We start from the raw sequence: 24,948 nt of genomic DNA, 5'->3' as shown, positions 1-24,948 counted from the left end.
TAGCTACGACCCTGTCAGAAAGTGCTCGAGCATCTCAGAATTGATTCAGAAATCAAAATTCCTCATGTAAAGCTTAAGACGAGCGCCCACGGGCCTCAAACACTTTCGAAATGTCCCGGATCTATCACAATGATAAACGAAACAAAAAGGCAAAATAAACAGTTAAAAGAAAAAATTATGAAAATTGCATTTTATTGGAGCTTCATATTATTTTAATTAATCATATTGCCATTGACATTAATGTGATGCATCAAATTTTTAAAATAAATTGAAGGCACTGAACTAAAAACCTATGACGAGGTGAGAGTTAAAAATGATCTTCCCCTTTCAAAAATAAATTAAAAATATAAAAACCCCTTATACAAGGATAAACTTTTATCTTTCCCCTTTATCGGATCATGTAGATTACCCGAAGACGCATTAAACAGTCATGGTGCTTAAATTTATTTAGATATTAATATTTTAAGAGAATTCGATCCGGCAAAACACATGTTAAGTATAGGGAAAAGAGCGGTTTGTTTGGGCTTACTTGTCAGTCCATAGGGTTGCCACAACGGCTTCAATTTTCCTGCCTGATGTCACCTCCTGTTATTCATTCCTCCATGTATATAACCGGTCTTTGCGTAGCGTTGTGACGTCACTGGAAGTAGTGCTAAACCTCCACCTCCTTAAGCCTAACGATCTGATCAGATACGGCGACGATATTTTTTGAAGTTTTTTTCTCCCTGAAGAATTTAAATCACGTAACCAGTCAGAAAATTTTCTTAAAAGACATCGATATTTTTTTCAACTATATACACACACATTAATGACCCATTTAAAAAAATTCTTTTGCCCTTTCCCATTAGTTATGCACTGCACTATTCACTTTTTTGTTAAAACTAAACAATGATTTCATAGATCTCTCTCATTGTAGAGAGAGAGAGAGAGAGAGTCATCTTAATTTCTTAATTTTTTTTTCTATTTGAAAAAAAACACCCAATCATTCTGTACAGTATTATTTCTATAAAGATGAGACTTTTTTTTTCAAAAATCGAGTGTTCCTAAAATTAAACCTTTGCAGAAATATCTTGAAACTTCTGATTTTTGAACTGATGAATGAGAAAAAAAAAGCCTTGTATCTTTTTTACTCCTAAATATTATTTGATAGCAATGAAAGACACCATAATAATGTAAAATTGGAAAAGTTTATTTACATGTTCCAAAAAATATTGACGCAACTTTATTTTACATGAATATAACATCCTTTCATTGATGTAGGAAAAACAAATCTGTCCACACATGTAATAAATTGAAAAATACACATTTGATAAATGATTTAAATAATTTGATTTTTCAATGATTTTTAGTAATTTCAAATATATTTTGATTTCAAAAATACGAAAATTTGATTTTAATGTAAGTTGGTGGTTATGAGTAAACAGTACAGTCAAAAATAAATATATTTTTTGTGATTATCTATGGCGTGTACCAAGTAAGACACTATGGAACCCCGATAACTTGAAACCCAAAGACTATCGAAAAATAATTATGTTGACTTAAGCAGATGTCAAGTTAGAAAATTTTATTTAATTTTGCTTCAATTTTTAAAAAATTTTTATGTATGTAATATTGTTGAACACACACACATAATTCTTGATATCATTCACAAATTCATAAAAAAATTTGCATATCTGCAATTTCCTACGAAAAGTTTTTGTATTGGGAATACTCTCAAAAAAATTTTAGGTGGAAGGGGCATATATTTTAATTGTTGGAAGATGTTATTTGTGAATGAGCGTTGCAATTGACCAAACAGATAAATTTCCTCCCCTCATTTAAAACATATCAATTTAGCTTTCTCGTGTCTTCTCTCACACTCAAAAATCATTCACACCTGTGGCTGTCATATCAAACGGGTTGAGTTTTCAGGTTCCAAACAGAGAAATAACGGGAAGTAACCCTACTGAAAGGAGTGGAGAGAATTTGACGAATATTAATAAACAAATAGCAGAAACAATGAAAAATACAATTTCCCACATACGACAGTAATGACGCAAAATTTTTTGAACTGATCAACGCATGGGTGATTTCTGAGTAGAAGTTATGGTAATGCAGTTTAAATCGTAGTCGACTTAAGCGGGATATGGTTCTCATGTATCAAACTGAAATATTTTCCCCAATGAATCGAATATAGTGGCAACCATATAAATAATAAACGGCGAGTTATCAAAGTTGCACTGTACTAAATTTAACGCTTTAAAATACTCATGTTGCGATACAAAAAAACAAGTTAGTGAATAAAATTGGAGTTTGATGTCTCCTTTCCAAATCACAGCAATGTTATATGAAGACATGTTTGCATTTAACGATTATTTTTTTAAATCATTTTTGTCATAACAGACTGTTCCGAATTATATCTGCACCATATTAAAAAAACCCTACTTGGAAAGTATGAACAAGTAATAATCCTTTGCCTGATAGGCATAATTGAAAAGAAACCAACGATAAAGGCAAAGGTATGATTCAAACGAAAGCATTGACTTTTTTCATGACTTTTAGGGGGTCATGATTTTTTTCTTACTCTGAAACGGAGTTTCTCACTCAAAATCTGAAAATTTTCATAAAACATTAGAAATTCATGGCTTTTCCTTATTGTTTACCTTCATCGTTGGTCACCTCTTCGAATATTTAGAAAGTTTTTGCATTTTTCTATTACCTTTCACTTGACATTTTTTCCTTTCTGTTTCAAATTCATCACAAGTCATTTTTCTTATAGAAATTATTTGAGAATGCATCAGTAATAAAACATACGTACTCATATACATGACCTCAGAGTGTTATCCATAAATGTTTTTCACATCTTTCTGATAGAAAAATTTCCCTTTCAATCAATAAATTGCATATACACATTTCAAACTCCTACCGGTTTCATATCCTTTTTCTCTCTGGCTTGTTTTGAAGTGTGGAACAGTGAAACGCGAGAGTCCCAGTGTACAAAAACACATGGAAGAACCATCTGAATTGACTATAGTAAAAAAATTTGTGACCTGACTCGATGGATATGAAAGAGCAACTCCCTGGCAACCTATCAATCATGAACATACTCCTACCCTGTAATAATTGTTGTAATTATTACGTACAGAGTTACAAGAGAAACACAATTATCTTAAGTCTGTTTCTAAAGGCTCTTGGAAGTCTTCACAGCGTGACTACACAACTATCTCTGGCAAATTGGCAGTAAAATTCGAGCAAACTGTCAGAGTATTACACTTGATCTTTGAAAGGCATCACCGATGGTCGAAGTGATTCAACAGTGGTACATCATTGAGACAGTTTCTCGAGACCTTACTGTATCCGTAGATTTGCCGATCAGGAAGCTTGTTGAATTCGTTGATGGAGGATAGATAATGTTGTCATGACAGTGTTTGGTGCTGAGCAGATAATGAAATCAGGAACGCTTCCTCAGGGTTCATAATAGCTTGTTGAGAATCTGGCTTGAAATGTGGTTTACATACCTGTAAAATGAGAGAAAAGAGCCCTTATAAAAATTTATGGCATTAAATCAATTTATTTTGAAAATAAAAATTTTTAAAAAATAAAATTTGATATAATTTTATTTTGATTACAATTTTTTTTTCTCTCCACTATCAAAAGATTTCCTACTTGTAGGTACATCTTGAGACAATAAGTTTTCTAAAAAATATTTTTGAAAATATCTAAGCATAAAAAAAGTAAAACTGTTTCATAATATTCACAATGTTAAAAGTATATGACAAATTTTCATAATGATTAAGTTCTTTAAAAAAAATTAGAAATTAAGAAAGGGAAAAAAAATTCCCAAGGTGAACAATTCTACGTTATTAATGCATGCCTAATTTTCATTGAGTTCATTGCCAGTAAGAAATTGAACTAATGTTAACTTTTTAAAATTATGAAAAGATAAAATAAGAAAAATTGTTCAAATAGACAAAAAATTAAGTGATATGATCTAAACACAAATACTGTACCTCATCTGTTCAATTTTGAACAATGATCAGTCTTTAATTATTGGAGTTAGATTAACAAAACAGCAACAGAAAAAAAAAGTTAAACTTTCATTTGTATCGAAGTTTGTTGATGCGGGAAAAAAATATATACCATATTGATATATTATATCAAAAAAATCAGCGATTTTGCACTTCATGATTAAATTTCGACATGGAATAGCCTTCAACATTATCATAAAATTAGTGGACTAATGCTCTTATAACCAGAAAAATTCAAGAAAATTTCAATAAATAATACAAGAACGTTCTTACCTTACTATTGCTGGTAATTTCGAAAACCTTTCGATGGCATGCTATTTCTCGGCATCTGAGCACGGTGACTTTCGGATCATTCCTTCAATTTAATTTATAATTCGGCACGACTATCGTGAACGGCATGAGAAATATATAAAAATACAAATTCGAAAAAACTGAGAGTTAAAATAAAATTACAAAAACACGTGCGAAGTAGAGATGAAGAACAAACAAACACGTTCAATCGTGCTTCGATGAGTAGGGTCATGGAGGAACGATAGCACTACTCCGGGGCTAACGAGAAAGAGAGGGCTACGGCACTCGAAAGTCACGTGACCAACTGGGTCCTACTTTTTTTCGTTGCTCGTTCGTGTTGCTGCTTGCCAGGGTTGCCAGATTGGCGGTTTTCCCGCCAAATTGGGCTGGTTTGAAAACGGTTCGGCGGGAAATTTTTGTCATTGGCGGGTGGCGGTTTTTTGGGCGGTTTTTCAAAAATTGTGTTCATGGCGAATTTCTCCCTATTTTTCTTTGCTTGCGAGCAAAGTAGTTTTTCTTTTTTTCACTTTAGTCCCCACCTCATGTTGTGTTTTCTTCCTGACAAGGCAGAAGGGCTGGGGGGGGGGGCATCTCACCCAACTATGGAAAGCCAGAACTTCCAGCCATAATGCCTTTGCCACCCAATGATTGAAGGGACCGTAAAACAAAAACTCGGGAACTGTCTTAGGCTCTAGATCAGTGGTTTTCAACCTTCATGATACCGCGGCCAATCGGTTATAATATATCCAACACTATAAGGGAGACTACAGTGACGTCACGAGCTTCGCGCGGAGGCCTTCTGCTATAGTAGGTGTTGCTCCTGCCCGACGGATGGGAAACACAGTATCTAGACCACAGAAGCCTGTGAAAGAAACCGTAGCCTCCACAAGCGTGGAACTGGCAGGGCTCAAGCCCGGGAACCAGTTCTGTCTTAACGCATAGGCCCACCTGAGCATGGCCCTGGGGCCTCAAGAGAAGAGGGGCCTCAGAAAAACGAGAGGTAGTTGTATTTTTCGGGGATTTTCCATGTAGGGAATAAAAAAAATCACTTGGCTCTCGGGTCCATGATGCTCTTAAAACGGCCCTGCCAGGAACCCAGAAGAGTTCTTAAATTTTTTGTTTACTAGATCGTGAAAAATCTGGTCTGGGACCCATACCTAATTTTTAAAATCATTGTACCAAATTTCGTAGGTACTTATGCACAATTTGAGGCAGTGTCGTCTTGACGCATGGGCCAACCCGGGCACGCCACGGAGGCCTTGAATGAAGAGCGGCGGGGGATAATGAGATATGGTTAAGATTTGCGAGATTAAGCATGTGAATTGGTAAGTAGGCATTTGCAGTCTGGATAGAGGGCTGAGCGAAATCAATTTTCCCGGGAGGCCCCCAGGATGCTTTTAAGACGGCCTAGACTTCAGGCCATATCTGGGCCATTTTTCCAGGAGAGAGAATGTGTAGCCTTGACTTTCGCAAAATTTAGAAAAAAAACATTCTTTCTTACGAAAAAGTGAAAAGCTGGGGAGGGGGAAGTTAGTGACTACAACAGGAAAAGAGTTATAAGCCACTTTTTCAGGCTAGAATGTCGTCAAACTGTAGCTCGCTCGTTGCTTCATAGATGGCAGCACAAGTTCAAATATTTTGGGCTACTTTTTGGCTACTTTCGAAGAGGATTTTGGCTGGAAATTTTATAAGGACCTGGCAACTCTGCTGCTTGCTTTAGCTGAGAGGAAGGCATTTTTTTCAGTGCTTCGAATATGCGATCCAATAATCTCAAGCTTTATAATATTTTATCTTTGCCAATTTTAGCTTCTGAGAAACATCCAAATGCAGGTGAGTGTTAAATCCATTTTTTACCATCTTTGTTATTATTAATTTAATATATTTGTCTGTATAAAGTAAATAAAATTGTGTATGCTACCACGTGTGAAGCTGTTCGTATTTCTGTTATGGAAATTGCATGATTTAACTAATCAGTAAATCACAATCCTTAAATCACGAATTTAATAAATTTGCGAAATGATGAACAGCTTGGCTAACGTAACTGATAATTGTTATTCAAATCATCTAGAAAAGCGTTGATACACATGTATGGTGCAAATTTTTTGCCTATGTTGAGAGTATAATGTAAATAAAATGCACGTATACACTCATATCACTTAAATAAAATTATGGCTATGGTTAGTATAATGCAAATAGAATTTTAAAAGATGAGTGGGTTTATCAATTTAAAATGTAATGGTATATTAAGGAAAGTAAAATCGTTTTCTTTGAACAATACTTTTTATTAGCATTGTGTATAATTTTTTTATTATTGCATATTTCAAGAAACTAAAAAAGCGATTTTTCTTTAAATTCAATATTGGCTAATAGGTTTTTATTTTTTCTGTTTATAGATAGATTGCACTGCCCAAGCGATGTATGTGGCAAGTTGGTGATCAACGATTTGTTCGCCAAGCGAGGAGCCTCTAAGGTCACAGTAAAAAAAGTAAGCAATTTTCCTTTAAATTCAGTATTGGATAAATTTTTTTTTCTCTTCTGTTTATCCGTATAAAGTCGATCCCACTTATGTTTTCTTGCTTATAATGCTTAATAGGAATTACTTAGTAAGAAGTACTAAGATTTCCCACATTCAAAGCGGTTTCCCACTTACAATATTTTTCAATGCCAGATTTTTTAAAAACCTTATAAGCGGGATCCACTGTATATATTACAATGCCCCAGCAGTGTTGTGTAGCAGGTTTGCAAATGTTATGCATTAGCAGTCTTCTCCCAGAAGCACCAAGGTGCTCAATGCTCGTGTCGATTTCATGCTCGCGAGCACTTCATCAACGCTTCAATTGAACGCCCTGTAAAAGTTACACTCAAGTATTATATTCATGCGGATTTCATTGATACACATTTGTGTAATCATTTATTAATGAACAGTAAAATAAGTTTGAATAGTTTTTGTAAGAACTTAGCCTACATTTTATATGCTTATACTTTGTTCATTTTGAAAGTGTTTGTATTTGTACTGTAGAGAGTGTTTCCCAAGCTTTTTGATGTAGTGGACCCCTTAGTGAATGTCAAGATACACAACACAGACTCCTGTAGCGAAGGGCAAATTCCATGTTACCTTCCCGTAAAATCCAAAATGTGTTTTTTTTAATAATTTATATATCAAAAAAATTGAAGTACTAAATTACAATTGCACAGCATTAAATGTGTTCTTTGTGTAATAATAGTAAATAATTGTCACAGGGCCCATGGAGGCCCGTTGAAAAACACTGCTGATTTTGTTTCCTGCTGTGTATTGTATCTTTTATGACAATGTTTTAACATCTGTAACAAATCCTGGAGATTTCGCTTAATTTATTTTTAATGTTTTTTAGGGAACTTTCTGAAGGTTTTAATGCATCTGAGAATAGTTTTGTCTTGTCAGAAAGATATGCTGGTTTCTTCTATGTAGTTGTTCTCGCTGACGTGTTGCTGTATGTTTCTGATGAGCCTGTGATCGAGTGTGGGTTAAACAGCTGGAGTTACTATGACTCTCCTGTGGTCTCTTGATGCCTTGTCATCTGATTAGTGATGCGCACGGATTGATTGACGAGATTCCCACTGGCCCTATCTTCGACTGGGGCATGGCAAGATGTTTTAGATTCATTCCAGTGGTTCCAAGTATTACGTTTCTAATTGATCCCAGTGTTTCGAGTGGTGATTTCATTCCTGTGAGTGTCAAATCGTGCACATCAATTTCTAGATGTCATTACGGTGATCTAAAATTTTTGTGATACTGTTTCTTAAGAAGACATTTTATTTTTTCTTAAGATGACATTTTATTGTGAGTGAGTTGAAGGCCCTTTATTTCAAGTAAGTAATGTTTATTCCAGAAAGAAAGTGCGGTAGTTGACGTTTTCCTCTTCTGGAAAAGATCCTGTATTTTTCATCCATGTTTATAAACGCTAAAATATTATACTGTATTTTGGTGTGCAATATTCAATAATTAAAACAACTTGAAAGATTATTATTGCTCTTATTTGGTTTTTGAGCTTATGAAGCAGAATCTGTAGTTTCAGTAGAGAATAATTTGGAATTCCCAAACACACAGAACTGCTTTAAGATAGGTTTTCCTTTGAGCATTATTTAAGACAGTGGTTCTCAACCTTTTTTGTGTCTCGCTTTTCTGTATATAATTTCTATGGCGGACCCCTGTAGACCTTTTTTTTATTTATCTATCAAATTTACTGATTTATTTTATTTTCGAGTCGTTGCAGAGCCCTTAGAAATTGCACACGGAGCTCCAAGGTTTCCACGGAGCACTGGTTGAAAATCACTGATTTAAGATATCAAGGTGGTAGTATGCTCCCACAAAATTATTTTATTTCTAGAAAAATTTAGTTAGAAAAAACTTTCTTTTAAAAATTATATTTGATCAAACTCATGTTTAGAAAAATTTTCAAAGTAGGTTGCAAAACAGCACACAATAAACAAAAATAAATATTCTCCATGTTCAAGACAAAAATTATAGCATTCTATCATTTTAAAATCTAGAAACCCACCCACCTGAGTGGTTTTTTTTTGGAGGGGGGGGGGGGTGTGAGGAAAATTTGAGCAACTGTGGTTGTTGCGAAATTGTTGTTTACATTTGTAGTATTTGGTAGCTTCAACACTTTGGCAGTGGCGGATTACCGCACGAGGCGCGCGCCTGGGGCCTCGGCAGAGCGGGGGGCCTCCAAATAGTTGTGTGCTTCATCCTACATATGAATTTACATGCGCATCAACAAATCTCTTGAACTAAGTACAGTATCTGCTCTCCCTTTTTTTTTTAACCGCAATTTTTTTTTTTATGTATACTGTACGTATAAGAGTTATGGAAGAAAAACGGGAACTGAAAGGGCCAGTTCTTCCCCGACAAAGAAAGAAGAGACATTGTAAAGCGATCATTCAGGGAGGGTCATTTTCAAACAGTATTTCCCTAAGGGCACAAGCAGGAGGAGGGGTGAGAACAGCAGGTCCTAATGTCTGTCCGAAATGAAAATTGGAGTGAAGGCATAAACAGATGTCTCATTCCACAGTATTAAATGCTTTTATGGGCGCCGATAATACGACAGCTTTGGTGTAAGCTTTTGTATACAGTATAATGGATGGCAAGCGGCGACATCGACAGGAAGAGACACTCCTACTAATTAAAATGAATGTAGTAGAGCTCTTATTGTGATTTTGTCTCCCACTTGTTTGAATGAAATACTATAAGCTGGTTCAAACAACATATACATTTGCAATCTATGACTGGAACCATACGACCATATGACAAAAAAAAAGTGGGGTTTGAAATGAATGCTGAATGACATGCATTCTGAATCACATGATTTTTCTGTATCTCTTTTAACACTCCCTCCCCGGCTGAAAAAAATCAAGGGGGTTTCTTTTCCTTCTTTCTAAAAAAAAGAGCTACATTTTTGGATTGGTCAAGGAGGCTTGGGTAGACAACATCTTTGTGTCAGACCGAAAAGTGTTTATTGTTAATGTAATTGTAATGTGTGTTATTGTAATGAAAAAAAATTTCATGCCGATCCTCAAGATTTCCTTTAGGATTTAGATTGCATAATCTCCAAAAATAACGGTAAGCAAAACTAAAAATATATAAATTATCTGATAAATTTTTATTTGAGCATTTCAATTCAACTACAGTAGTCTCTCGAGAAATTCGGTCGTGCTCTAATCCAGCACGTCCAGGATATTTAGGTGGTGTGGTGTCACTTTTCTCCTGATGCCCTAACCCCTTAACACGTTCTAATATTTCTTAATTGCTGATCAAGTCCTGACTATGTCTTTGCACGAAATTTCATATATTATTTCAATGGGTTTCTTCAAAGTTAATCCAGCAATTTCGGTAAAATCTGGCACACCGTGGTCTAATACATACTGGATTAGCGAGAGTCTACTGCAGGGGTCTTCAACCTTTGAGGCATAGCAGGCCATATTGAAACATTTTATAAAGTACGTGGGCCACAATGTTATACTGTGGCATTTTTCGTTATTAAACGAAACGGGGGGGGGGCATAACATAGAAGATTTTTATTCACTCTGAATACAAATAATGCAAAGGCCACAACAGGCAGAGTGCCCAACGAGGTGGCTGAAAGAAAAAATAATAATTCATATAATAATAGTAAAAATAAAATAGAATAAACAAATAAAAAATAATAATTTCTAAAAAAAAATTTTTAAATAATTTCTTTCATTGACAATAATTTTAATTCATTATGAAATAATTTCTTTCATTGACAATAATTTTAATTCATTATGAAATAATTTCTTTCATTAAATTTTATTCATTCTGAAATAATTTCTTTCATTAAATTTTATTCATTCTGACCTAATTTCTTTCATTAAATTTTATTCATTCTGATATAATTTCTTCCCTCTATTGAAGAAATGTTTTTCTATTAAATATTATCAGTATCTTTATATCAAATCAAATATATTATATTTGAGATATTATCAAATCTTTATTAATCAGTAATATTAAATTACTAAAACTATGACGGATCTCCATTTTTGCCGTGTGGCTGAAGGCACCAGGATGGACATCTTAGATTACTAAAAATATGATGCAGAATTTTACTGGTTTTTTTTTTTTTTTTTTTTTTAATGGGAGTGTGATTATTTTTCATCTAGTACCAGAGAATATCATTATATTTCCTTATCTTATTTTTGTGTTTATGGTTTTGGTGATGCAAAAATAAAAAAAAAGTTATGATTTTCATAATATTGTTCATTTTAGTGAACCATCTCGTTCTTATTAGGGCCAAAAGGGTGCAGTGGTGGATAAACGCAAATTTGTGGGTGGGGGCGGTGGTTGTGACAATGTGTTCAATTTTTCAGGACGGTTCTGATTTTTTTTGGAAAAAAATTCTGAATTTTCCCCCTTTTTTAAGCAAATTTATTTTCTTGGTTCAAAACGTAGAAAATATTTTTTTTTTCCATTTAATTTTTCTGCTCTCGGGGGGGGGGGGGGTGGGGATGACAGCCCCTACCTTTAATCCGCCCCTGACAGGGGGGCCTCCAGATTAGGTTGCGCCTGGGGCCTCCCAAAATCATGATCCCCCACTGCACTTTGGTGGTTATTTCTTGCGAAACTTCAGCTTTGTAACAAATTATGCGTTGGATTATTGAAAAATAAAAATTTTGTACACATCTGTCTGGTTTTTTTTCTCATATTTCAGTATTTTTTCACAGTGAATAAGCAGTTTACAAAATTTCTTTAATGGGCAAAAAGTTGTATTTTACTGCATAGAATTAAGCTATAGATCTTGAATCGCTAATGAAAATGCACTTTATTTCAGTATGTGTTTGACCAATAGATTGTCATTTGAGGGTTATGAAAATGCATTGGAATATAATACTTAGTGAACCTGATAAAATTTACTTGAAGGGTTCTTTTCCAGATATTTCTAGAGTTTATGAAGTGCATATGAGCTATTAAAAGCAGGTAAATCGGTGCAGTGTATTTTCAGCAGTTTGTTATCCCAATTTCAAGGGTAAAAAATTTTTTTTATTCTTCCAGTGTTTTCTTCCAGTGACGATCATTTTTCAAAAAACAGTCTTATTCACAGGTTTTTGCATAATATATTGCGTGTATATATTAGACCAGTCGACTCAACCTTTGACATTGGGGGCCCCCATATCGCCTAGGAGCCTTGCTCCAGGATGTGGGGGCCATGAGATTTGTATACAGTAATTGTCTAGTAAGAAGAAAATATATCCAATAATTGAGGGAAAATGACATTCAAATTTGTGTAGAAAGACTCGGAAGCTTAATATTTCGTTATATGAGTGTTATATCATTTTTTCTCTTTAAACTCCTTTGGGCGGAACATATTTTGCAAACAGACTGCGTATTTATATGCTGCGAAAGATCGCAGGGAATGTTCTGCAAAGTTGGAAGAACTTGGCTATTGCAGAGGATGTTTTGCAAGAAAGCCATGTTACGGGGGAACAGGGAAAAAAAGTTAGGACCCAGTTGGTCACGTGATCGTCGTTTCTGCTTGGAGTGCCATAGCCCCGGCACTACTCTTGCTGACGTCACAGCATTCCTGATCACGTGTGCAGAGGCCGGTTATCTAGGTGGTCGTGAATAGACCCCCAGGGGCAGAAGTGATCAGCTGACTAGTAGGACTAGAGCGACCCCAGAAAACGATGAAGTCTACAAGGATAAAAATAGGAAGGAGGACAGGACAAATTCATCTATGACTCGAGGAACTCCGAGATGCCGCCTCTCCCACAAAGGAAAACGAAAAAATCTGAAAATGTCATCGTACAAGATGAACTAGATCAGTTTGAAATAGTCGATGAAATCAACGATATGGATGCAACATCGACAGAAACATCACCTGAAGAAAAGAAAAGGGAGAAACCGGGTGAAAAGAAGGAAAAACAGGAAAATAATGTCTCAGGAAAACTTCATACCATTCTTCTCATCCAAAATCATAAATCTAAGAAACGAGACATATACTACGAATTTGAAACAATTGTGAACAAATTCCACAGGAAAATATGTTAAACTCGTAAAATTAGTAAGGGTTATGCAGTTGATTGTTATAAGAACGACCAGTAGTGTATTTACAGTGGGGCTGAGCGGGCTATAGCTCAGGGCGGCAAATTCGAAGGGGCGGCGAATTTTGGAGTATAGAAAGAGGGGAAGAGAAAAACTTTATTTTTAATTCCCGTTTCGTAAACGCATGGAAGTGCCATGTGTCATTTCTATCGTAAATAATATATAATTACTAAACCATATTATTTTTATTTTTTTTGTGTTTCCACGCCAATTGCCGTTGAAGTGAAAAAATATATGATTGTCTAACCTTCCTATTTACAGTATTATTCACCACCTTTCCAAATAGTATTGTCACAAGTAGAGGTGGGAGGGTGAGTAGGCATCCAGCGAAGCAAAGCAGCACTCATTTCAGATTACTGAAGGTGCTGGAAAAAAGACGAGTTCTGCCGAGATCCCCTAAAGAAGGGGCCCCTTCTTTAACCCGGGTTATCTTCTTTGGAGGGCTTTCTATGGAGGGTGCTGCTTACACTGAGAGAGGTGCCACGCGTATGTTCATTTTTGTTTCAAAAACACAATTTCCAAGAGATTGGCTCACTGCATCACATGATATTAAATTGTCAATTAACCGAGTAGCATTTTTAAAAATGACAAGCATTGCTGAGCATGTAGCAAGAATTTCCGAAATTAGAAATAAGCATTTATTAACTTTCATATCAGAAATGTGCGGTAAATGCCGGCCTTATAATGTAGTTCATAAACAGAATGTCATAAATATTGACGACGCACACATGCGGTACTGTATATACTGTAGGTACTACACGTACCGCAATAGAAAAATAAATGTGTACATCTTGAATATACACTCTGTATATTCAAGTAATACAAGCATTTAAATCAGTAGTGAACAAACCACTGGCGGGCCCCATCTGCAATTTTAATCGGTCCACGAAACAATTTTGTAAAAGTATTTCATTATTTCAAAATATACTTTAGGACGTGCGGTTAAAGGTAGTATGTATAGATCAGAGGATTTAACGCATGCGCTCGGGCCCCCGACATCTAAAGGACCCCGAAAAACACAAACGTAACACTTTTTTTTAATTCAAGTGGGCCCAATATTTCCTTTCGTGCCTGAGGCCTCGTCCGACTATTAATCCGCCACTGGTATAGATATTATGTAATGCATTATGGATTTTTTTGCTAGACTATAACCAAGTACGCAAGGGCGTCGGAAGTGTTTCGAAACTGTGGGTGCTCGTCTTTAGTTTTATATCGGAAATTTTAATTTCTGGATCAATTCTGGGGCGTGCTCGGATCCATGTCACAAATTACCGTGGGTGCTTGAGCACCCACAGCATCCCCGACTCCGATGCCACTGCATTACGCACAAAGTATTTCGGCACCATTGATTGATGCTGAGATACTTTCTCAAGCGGCTGCTCATCATTCCAAGTGATGGTGATTTCCCCGCAAATTATCCCAGCTTCGAAGCCTCGTGCCCTGCAGAAGGAGCTAAACACCTACATCAGGAAAAACAAAGATATCTCAGAGGTGAAATTTACTCGCTCTGGAAAGTGCCTCATTCTAACAATATCAACAGCGAAGTCAACACTGGAGGCACTCATGATCAACCAACTTTTTGGAACTAAAGTATCTACTAAATTCCTACTGGAAAACTGTTCCACGAGATTCCTCGTCAGAAACATAGAATCAGACATCCCTGTGAATGAATTAGCAGAAGAAATCCAAGGGAATAATATAATCCCTCTTGAGCTCCGGCGTTTTATCAAGCAAGGAGTTCCAACCTCCACTGTGTTAGTAACAAAGCTGGGAACACATTTACCTGAGGACATAAAGCTTTGGTTCCTTCGCCAGAAGATTTCTCTTTTCATTGATAGACCGCGACAATGTAAACTATGCTTCAAATTCACACATATTGCAAAATATTGCCCAGCAAGGGCCCAATTTTGTGACAAATGTGGGGAGCAGCACCATGTATCAGTGTGTACAGCTAGTACACTCACCTGTATCAATTGCAAAGGCTCTCACTCAGCGCTTGATAAATCGTGTGTCCAATACAATACAGAATGTAAAGTTTTACAGATCAAAGCAGAGCGCCACGTCTCTATCGCTGTGGCACGACGATCTATTAACACAGAATCATATGCCACGATTACATCCAAAAGTGCTCCTCCTGAAAACACTCAGATTACTTCCACTCTTCAAAGTGAACTTCGTGCTTTTAGGGAAGCATTGATAAATGAAATCAAAGCATTGTTACAACCCTTTTCTTCACCACCAGCAAAAATTACTCAAGAATCTGGCGGCAAAAGAAAGATCACCGATTCGAGTGAAATTGAGCAAGTTGACCTCATCCCATCACAAAATCAAAGGTCCTCTTCCCGTTCTTCATGTCCGGGAAAGAAAAAGTGAAGAAAAAAAAAGTAATTTTAGTGTATCTTAGGGGATAAGTTCTCTCCTGGCTTTTTGTTTGTCCTTTCACAATTTTTTTTTTCATTCAACACTTCAATCAATAGACTTAATAGCCCATCTGGTCTTTCTATCACACAATGGAATGCCAGGGGTATAAAAAACAAAATCTCTTCTGTGAAACAATTTTTGCTTGAACAGTCTGACATCATTCTCATTCAAGAATCGCATTTGAATCCAATGAAAAATTTTTTCCTGCCTGGTTGCCATATTTATCGTCAAGACAATTCTTCAAATAAAAGAGGTCTTCTCACTGCTATCAAGAAACACATTCCTTCAAAACTGGAATTCCAATATTGCAACGACGAGTTTGAAGCTCTCGTCATCTCTGTCTATTTTAATGACAAAATTATATATATATTACAAACTGTTACAGACCTCCTTCATCTTCCTTCTCCACTTCTTACCTCAATATCATAAAAGGAAAAATGGGAGGTTCTTTTATTCTGGCAGGTGACTTTAATGCTCACCATCCAGCCTGGATGTCTCGAGAAACTTCCTCCTCTGGCAATAAAATTTATGACTGGCTCAATCTGAATAATATTGCCCTCATTATTCCATCCAGCCCCACTTACTTCTCTGCTGAGAGGAATTCTTTTATTGACCTGTGTCTCTGTAGCCCTAATCTATTTAGCAATATAACCTGGTCTACTGGGTCAGACCTTTATGGTAGTGACCACATTCCCATTAAGATTTTTTTGGGCGGGATTTATTGCCCGCATCAACAGTCTCACTACTTCATCAATTGGAACAAATTCAGCACAGGCATAGCAAACACTAGATTTCCTGTGTTTAACTCCTTTAATCACTTATATAATTTTATCAAAGATCAATTTCACAATGCTCGAGTAATCTGTGACGCTACTAAAAGTCAGCGGTTGCCTTTAAACTCAGAGTGCAGACAACTCCTTGTTAAAAAAAAGAAGTCCTTTAAGAGATATAGGCAGTCACCTACTGTCGGGAATTGGATTGAATACAAAAGAGCTCATGCTACTTTTCGACACAAATTTCGTTGTTTCAAATTTATGTTTTTTGACTACCAACTCAGACAAAACAACAATTCAGTACATATCTATAAGATTTTGAGAAAATTCAAGTATATTGGTTCCCATACCTATGACTCGGCACATGCAGTCATTCTTTTTCAAGGTGAAACGCTCATTGACCCTCTCGAGCAAACAAAAGCATTCATGTCCAGATTCCAATGCCTACAACCCCAATCTACAAGTTCTCAAGTCTCCAGCTGCTCTAGAGAATTTAACAGCCAGTTGGAAAAGAAGTTTACCTTTAAGGAACTGCAATCAGCAATCAAAAGAGGTAAAGACTCTGCTCCAGGTCCAGACGATATCCCCAACAAAGCCATTCGACAACTTTCTCCAGATATCCTTCAATTCCTCCTCCAAAATCTCAACTCTCTTTGGATTACATCTTCTGTTCCCGAATCTTTTAAAGAAGGAAAAGTCATCTTCATCCTAAAAAAAGGAAAGCCTTCTACTGATATTAATTCATATAGACCCATCACTATGATCAATACCTTTACAAAGCTGTTCGAACGAATCATTCTCTCTCGTCTTCAATGGATCTCTCTTCAGCACAACTTTTTTCCTCATAATATCTATGGATTTCGTCCTAAAACAGACACTGAAAGCTGTCTTAGAGATATAGTTGCCTGTATTTATACAAGTTTCTCGAAAGGCCACCAGGGCTATCTGATTGGTTTGGATATACAGAGCGCATATGATAATGTTCCTCATGATATTCTGATTCGTAAACTTTACAACATTGGTTTTGGTACTGTATTTTGCAAGTGGCTCCATTCATATCTGTCTAATAGAAATCATCACATTCATTGGAGGGGCCATACGTCGCCCAGGTTTCATATTAGTAAAGGTCTGCTACAGGGTTCTAGCCTTTCGCCTTTCCTGTTTTCGGTTTTTACACTAGACCTGATCCCGTTAATTCCAAATTTTGTGAAACTTTTTGTATATGCAGATGACTTGATTTTATATGCCAGCTCTCCGGAAGGATACCAAGCAGAGGTTTTTCTTCAGAAATCTATTAGCATTCTTAATTCTTGGGCACAAACGAATGGTCTTCAACTTTCACCTAGCAAATCTCAATTCTGTATTTTCTCTCGCAAAAAAACTAATCACCATCCTTCGTTTAAAATTCATAACTCCCAGATTCCTTACCACCCTTTCATCAAAATCCTGGGAATCTATTTCGACAAAACCTTGAACTGGAAGAAACAAATTCTTCATCTCAAATCTACAGGAGCTTTCTCAAATAACATCTGCCACTATGTTGCACGGTCAGCTAGAGCCATTCCCTACATAATGTTAAAACCGATTTTCTTATCCATTATTTCAAATATCTTGGGATACGGTGCAATTGCTTGGGCAAACTGCTCGAAATCCCTTCTATCTTCTCTGGATCCCATATATCATTCAGCCATTCGCTCTATTCTTGGTCTTCCCAGAAGCACCTCGGTCATTAAGATGAGATCCCTCCTTCAAATTCCATCATTGGAGAACATTATTCTAAACAGAACTTATATGGCTCTCATCACCGCAGTTAGCTCACCATCTCAAAAATTTACTCTTCCTACTATGAATCGTTCTTCTGTCTTTGGAAATACTGCTCTTTGGAAAAATAGATGCGCCAACTCATCTATTTTCTTAAATCTGCACTCATTTATCCCATTCATGTACAAGGTTCCTCCATGGTCTGTCAACAATGTCTTCATTCAAACTGATGTTTGGGAATTCCAAAAAACGCCTAAAAGCAACCTCTCTTCAATTCTTTTCAATGAATATTTTGAATCGGTGAACAACAACATCATTATTGCTACTGATGCCTCAAAAGCCAAATACACAACTCTTGGTGCTTTTTTCCTCCAGGCTAATGTCACGAAAACATGTACTGCACATCCAAATGCATCTGTTTTCTCCGCTGAAGCTCTTGCAATTGCATATGGCCTCAACTGTCTCAACATCCAAGACAACCCAAACATCACAATTTTTTCAGACTCAAAAGCAGTTCTCCTTGCCCTGAATAATATTAGCATCCACTCACATTCTGTCATCTTGTTGCTCTATAACGTTATTGCGCATATTTGTTCTCAGATAAATTCGCTAACTCTTGTATGGGTTCCAGGCCATGTCAACATCTCTCTGAATGAAATTATTGATAAAGCAGTCCATAATTTAGCCACCACTTCTGTTCCTCTGACAACTCCAGCAGGTTTCTTCATTGAAGACTACAAAGTCAGAACCCGAGACATTCTCACATCAACTTGGCGGAATCAACTTCAAGTGGCTTGTCCATCTCAATTTTCTATTTTCCTCAATTTTGTTGAAAAAATCTCCAGAAAGATGTCATCTCGAAAAATTGAAAACCTTCTTTACAAACTCATTTGCGAGCGAGCTCCACTCAACAAGTACTTACACACTATTAAAAGACATAGAGACCCCTACTGTTTCAATTGTCCAATGGAAGAATCTGCTTATCACTTCCTTTTCCAGTGTCCTTTCTATCAAAATATTCGCAAGTTTATCCTCATTGATCCTGTTTCAAAAAACTACATTTTAGAGTGGTCAGATCTGATTTCTCTTCCTCCCAACATTATTTCTTGTTTGGTCCAAAAATATATTTGGGCATCCCATCGTTTTGATTGATTGTTTTTTTTCTTTCTGTTCTATCATGACTAAAATAGAGGGCCTCTAGCTTTAGAAGTGCTGCATCGTTGCCCTGTGCAGCTGAAGATATCCCACTCTTCCTTTCCCTTTATTTTGTTTTCCTTTGCTCTTAATTTCTGGGAGCAGTCGACAATGATTAATATTTTTTTTCTTTAATGTAGAAAATCTCTACCAGCCGCAGGGAGAGGGCCTTGCTGTAGCCAAAAACCCTGCTAAAACTAAACCATTGATTGATTGATTGAGATACTTTCATATTCGAATGTGATGCACCATACATTCGAATTTAATTTATCAGTGTTTTTCATCGATGTGTAGATGAGCACCCCCCCCCCCCCCACTCCGTTATATGTCAATCATTAGGGGCCGTTCAAGTATTACGTAAGCAAATTTTTAGCCATTTTTGACCCCCCCCTCCCACCATTGTCAGCAAAAGTAAGCAAAAATCTTACCCCTTCCCCCCCCCCCGGCCGTTTCGTCATCACTGCCCCCCACCTCCTCAAGCATAATGGTAAGATCAGAAACGTACGCGGGAGGAAGGAGGGCATAGGGGGCTCGCGCGGTCCCCCCCCATACGAAAAGAAAATTATTTTATTAATGCAAAAAATATTTAAAAAAAATTAAAATTTCGAAAGAAAATATCTTTATATGTTATTAACTTATTATAATCGATTTCTGTTAATTTCAATGCTGTTTAAAGGGTAAGAACTCAAAATTTCTCTTCACAAAATTCATTGCGACTCACCCTTTAAGCCATACATAGTAAATCCTTGACCCGCAGACCAAATGTGGTCCTGAAGGTCATCTGATATGGCTTGCCCCCCTCAAACCTAATTTTGTAAAAATGAACTTAACGGCACATTTACAAATCGCTTAAATGACCCGTGGCACAATTCCAGAGCATTTAAGTGGCTCGTGGCACATTTTCAGATCACTGACGTAGGCCTCAAAGATCGCCTAAGTAACCCGCGACACAGTTACAGAACACTTAAACGATCCGTGGCACATTTAGAGATCCCTTGAGTGACATGTGACACAGTTTTAGAGCACTTAAACGGTCCTCAATGCGGTTCTACATCACTGAAGTTCAAGGCCGCAACTAGAGGGAAGCAGGCAGGTCTCGTACCCCGGCCGCTGGACTAGAGGGGGTGCAAATTTCATTCTCAACTCTTACCTTCAACATTACAAGGGGCAACCAAAATGCGCACTTGACCCGGGTGACCAAGCATCTAGTTGCGGCCCTGCTCAAGTTACCCGCGGAACATTCCTAGATTACTTAAGTGATCCATGGCATAGTTACGGATCACTTGGGTGATGCGTTGCACAGTTCCAGAGCACTTAAGCGGCCAGGAAACATTTTCAGAACACTTGAAGGATCCGTGAAACATTTAGAGATCATTAAAGTGGCTCTGTAGGGGACTTATCAATAGGTAGAATGTTAGTTCAGGTGCCCAATAACTATCGAAAGGTTTTTTTTCCGTTTTTGGCGCACCGAATAAGATGCCATCAAGAATATTTCATATCTTCATAAAGGGTGGTTGATGACGTAAGCATCATCCAAACCCCCCCCCCCCCCCTTGTCATCAAAAGTCAGCAAATCGGCCACCCCCACCCACCCCATCGATGCTGACATAATACTTGAATGATTCTCGTCTTCGCCGTGGTTGGGAACGGACGTGCTTTTATCGCGCTCCGCTCACCGACCAATAGAAGAAGTTTTATCCGAAACCGTTGCCGGGGGATTACCGAAGGATTATCCACCTCGTCAGTGCGCCATTTTGTGTCTTTCTTTGTGTTTTTCTTCGTTCTCGTGAGTTACTTAGCGTTTACTTAGCGTGTATTTTTGGGTCATATTCTGCGGTGTTCTCTTTTTTTTTTCTAGCACACGCTGGATTGCGAGATAAGTGGTTTTTTTATTATATTGCTCTCAATTTTTTTAAAATTTTCGTTGTGTATTTTCGATCGACTTAAATTTTTTTTCCTCGTTCTCATTTTCATTGAATTTTTGCCAGGTTTGTGTTTTCTCGCTTCTCTGATATAAATTCGTAGGTTTTTTGGACGTTAGGATTAGCAAACAGTGTATACTTTTTCCCAAGTTCTCTCAATAATTTTGTTTTTCCTTCCACTTGGGCCTATAGTTGTAGTGTAAGTGTGATTTGAGATAGTTAGCTAATTCTAAGAAGTAAAAATTATACTTTGTAGCTTAATACTTTTTTTTAGAGAGTGTTCTATTCTTTATTTATATACAAGATATTTTTCCCGTAAAGCTTCGACCTCGAGTTCCAGCCCTTTCCTATCCAAGCACCCTTTACAGTTGAAACTATCAGCTACTATACCCCTAGACCAGGAAAACCTACCGTCGCAAGCTCTACACAACACTGGTCGAGGCATACTAACACTATTGCTAAAGCTAGATAATAATAATAATTAAAAATAGGAAAATGAAAAACGTTAACAGGAAAAAAATAATGTAAAATACATTACTATGCGAAATATACGTAAGAGATAGTACGAAAAATAGAATGCTCAACACTAAATCACGAAGAATAAAATAAATATGTAAATAAAGTATGACATGAATGTCGCTCTCAACTTGTTAATACAAGATATACGGAAGACTGGATGTTGTGAAGATATTTATTATTTCAGATGTTTATTTTTTAAGGAAGGAAAAAACTCATCTCTGCCTCTACCGGGAGTCGAACCCCACGTATACGCTCTAGCGAAGGAAAATCTCTATCTCCTCTGTAGCTTAGTGGTCAGAGCACTCGTCCGGCAATTGAGGGACCCGGGACCCTCTATTTTTCGTACTATCTCTTACGTATATTTCGCATAGTAATGTATTTTACATTATTTTTTTCCTGTGAACGTTTTTCATTTTCCTATTTTTAATTATTATTATTATCTAGCTTTAGCAATAGTGTTAGTATGCCTCGACCTCGACTAGTGTTGTGTAGAGCTTGCGACGGTAGATTTCCCTGGTCTAGGGGTATAGTAGCTGATAGTTTCAACTGTAAAGGGTGCTTGGATAGGAAAAGGCTGGAACTCGAGGTCGAAGCTTTACGGGAAAAAGTTAGGGTGCTAGAGTGCCCGGTTATAACGGAGCCTCTAGTCGTCGAGCCACCTGTTGATGAAGAAGCAATCCCCACGAACAACGACAGTTTAGAGGGCGAATGGGTGGTCGTGGATGAGGTAGAGGGGGATAGTGATAGGGGTTTAATCATCGGCGATTCTATGGTTAGGGAACTTGGGAACCGAGTGCGTAGGGATTTTCGGGGTTTCGAGCGCTGTTGTCTTCCTGGGGGGAAGATTGGCAACGTTCGAGACGTTTTTCATCGCCGAAAGTTGCCCTTGCGGGTGATTCTGTGGGTGGGAACAAATCAGGTAGGAGCAAATATTAGTGAGTCTCTGCCAGAGTACCGGGATTTACTATTATCCGCGAGGGAGGGGGGGTTCAGATGTGGCAGTGATTCCAGTGCTGCCAAGGGGTAGTAGGGGGTATAGGAATAGGATCCACCAATTCAATACAGGCCTGAAGGACATTTGCTCCTCACTTGGGGTCACGTTCTTGGAGCTTCCCGCATTTACCGATAGGTGGCTTCGTTCGGATGGGATCCATCTAAATAAGAGGGGGGTCTGGGAGGTTTACGATAGTCTTTAGGTCAGGTTTTTTACTCCCAGACCACGTAGTCGGGAATGCTGGTTAGTTAATGGTAATCACAACAGTACTGACGGGGACCACCTCTGACTTGGATGACTTCTCGATTGACACTAAACCACCGGGCAAATTAAAATGTGTGTTAATAAATGCCAGGAGCTTGGGTAATAAGAAAGATTTTTTAGAAACTATGATAGTTGTGGAGGGCTTGGATCTTATAGCCATTACAGAATCTTGGGCAAACGATGGGGATGAATCTTTCTTACACATCTCAGGATACGATACTTTTTTGAGAAATAGATCTGATAGGAAAGGGGGTGGAGTGTTGATATACGTGAAATCCTGTTTGAAGGCTAGAGAGTGTAACGTGCAGAGAAGTGATATTGAAACCATATGGGTTGAACTTGTGAACAAAAGACGTCATAAACTTATTGTTGGGGTTTGTTACAATCCACCGAATAGGGATCCAAACTACATCGCCAAATTGCATGATGAAATTTCCTACATGTGTAAGCGTAAGAGGGTTCTCATACTAGGCGATTTCAATTACCCAGGTATTGATTAGGGGAACCTTTCATCTGAAAATCAGTATGAAAGAGACTTTTTTTAAGTTGGTGCTCGAAAATTTTTTGTATCAGCATGTATCGGAAGCCACTAGGGGTACTGCTATTTTGGATTTAGTTCTTACTAGTTCTGAGGATCTAGTTGAACATATTTCAGTGAGGGAAGAGTTTTCTTCCAGTGATCATCGTATCGTCCGATTTCACTGTAACTTTTCCTCGGGTAAGGTTGATAACAAAAGACTGGTTCCTTGTTTTCGGAGAACTAACTTTGATGTTTTGAGAGGAAGGTTAGCGGAAGTTTTCAAAGACCGGTTGGAATCAGTAAGTCAATGGGAAGAATTTAGTACGAAGCTGTCCTCTGTTTTGCACGACGTCATACCCTTTGTTCGAAAAAAGCGTGTTTGTACATCGCACCCTCTATGGTTCACAGATAGCGTGCGGAACCATTATCTTGAAAAGAAAATGGCATTCAGAGAGTATAATAGTGGACGAGGTGACCTATCATTGTTTACTGATAAAAGAAGAGTTTTGAAGAAAGCCATAAGGGATAGTAAAAAGGAAGTTGAATCTAGGTTGGCAGATAACATTGACTCTGACCCAAAATCATTTTTTCGATACGTCAATAATGGATGTAAGGGGAGAGTTGGCCCCCTCTCGATAGGAGGCTCTAGGGTAAAGAGCAATGTAGGCATGTGTAGTGATTTCAATGACTTTTTCGCGTCGGTTTTTAATGGAGATAATGATATTCGATATACGGGTGTTGCATGGGGTAATAAAACCCTCAACGATATTCAAGTAGAAGACGTGGAGGTCCTAAATCTTCTAAGAAATGTATGTGCAAGCAAAGCACCAGGACCAGATGATATCTATCCCAGGGTCCTCAGGGAATGCGCTAATGAATTGTTGGGGCCAGTCGCACAGATATACAGGAGTAGTGTTGCTGAGGGTATCGTCCCAAGAGATTGGAAACTTGCTAATGTTGTTCCGATATTTAAGAAGGGTAGTAGAGAAGCGGTGTCAAATTATCGTCAAGTGAGTTTGACGAGCTCCCTCTCGAAAATTTTGGAAATTATCATCAAAAGGCAGTTTGTGAAGTGGATAGACGAGAATAATGCATTGTCGGATAATCAGCATGGATTCAGGAAGGGGAAGTCATGTGTAACTAACCTCCTTTGTTTCTATGCTCACGTGACTAAGGCTTTGGGTAAGAGCAAAAATGTAGACGTTTACCTTACCTTGATTTCCAGAAGGCATTCGATTGGGTCCAACATGGCATACTCTTGAACCGTTTACACGAGATTGGAATTGGTGGCAACTTGCTGAATTGGATAGAATCGTGGTTAAGAGATAGGTCGCAACGAGTTATGGTGAACGGAGAATTCTCTGGTTGGACAGACGTCACAAGTGGAGTTCCTCAAGGAAGTGTCCTTGGCCCCATACTTTTTTCACTTTTTATCGATAAACTCGATCAGGGTATCGATGGGATTACTAGCAAATTCGCAGATGATGTGAAGCTAATGGGGGTAATCGGAAATGAAAGCGATAGTGAGTTGCTCCAGACCAACTTAAACAGGATTGCAGCATGGGCAAATGAATGGAGCATGACGTTTAGCGTTGATAAGTGCATGGTCGCTCATTTTGGTTCGAACAACCCTTCGCTTTTTCGAGGCTTAGTTCGTCCAGGACTGGAGTATGCTGTAAGGTT

General features: G+C 37.6%; 1 long non-coding RNA gene across 1 annotated transcript; it reads left to right on the top strand.

Moving 5' to 3' along the window:
• The first annotated feature begins 6,019 nt into the window (after nt 1-6,019).
• On the top strand, nt 6,020-10,627 carry LOC149086553 (uncharacterized). Its single transcript, XR_016196135.1, has 3 exons — nt 6,020-6,128; nt 6,692-6,783; nt 7,670-10,627. It is a non-coding gene; the product is annotated as an uncharacterized LOC149086553 (long non-coding RNA).
• Nucleotides 10,628-24,948: the final 14,321 nt, after the last annotated feature.

The sequence above is a fragment of the Pholcus phalangioides genome, unplaced genomic scaffold, assembly GCF_987345545.1.
Source record: "Pholcus phalangioides strain wild (caught in Gottingen) unplaced genomic scaffold, Ppha-v1.0 ptg000004l_1, whole genome shotgun sequence".
In the NCBI taxonomy this organism is placed as follows: Eukaryota; Metazoa; Arthropoda; class Arachnida; order Araneae; family Pholcidae; genus Pholcus; species Pholcus phalangioides.
The sequence above is the reverse complement of the archived record's forward strand: the minus strand, read 5'-3'. Positions and strand labels throughout refer to the sequence as shown.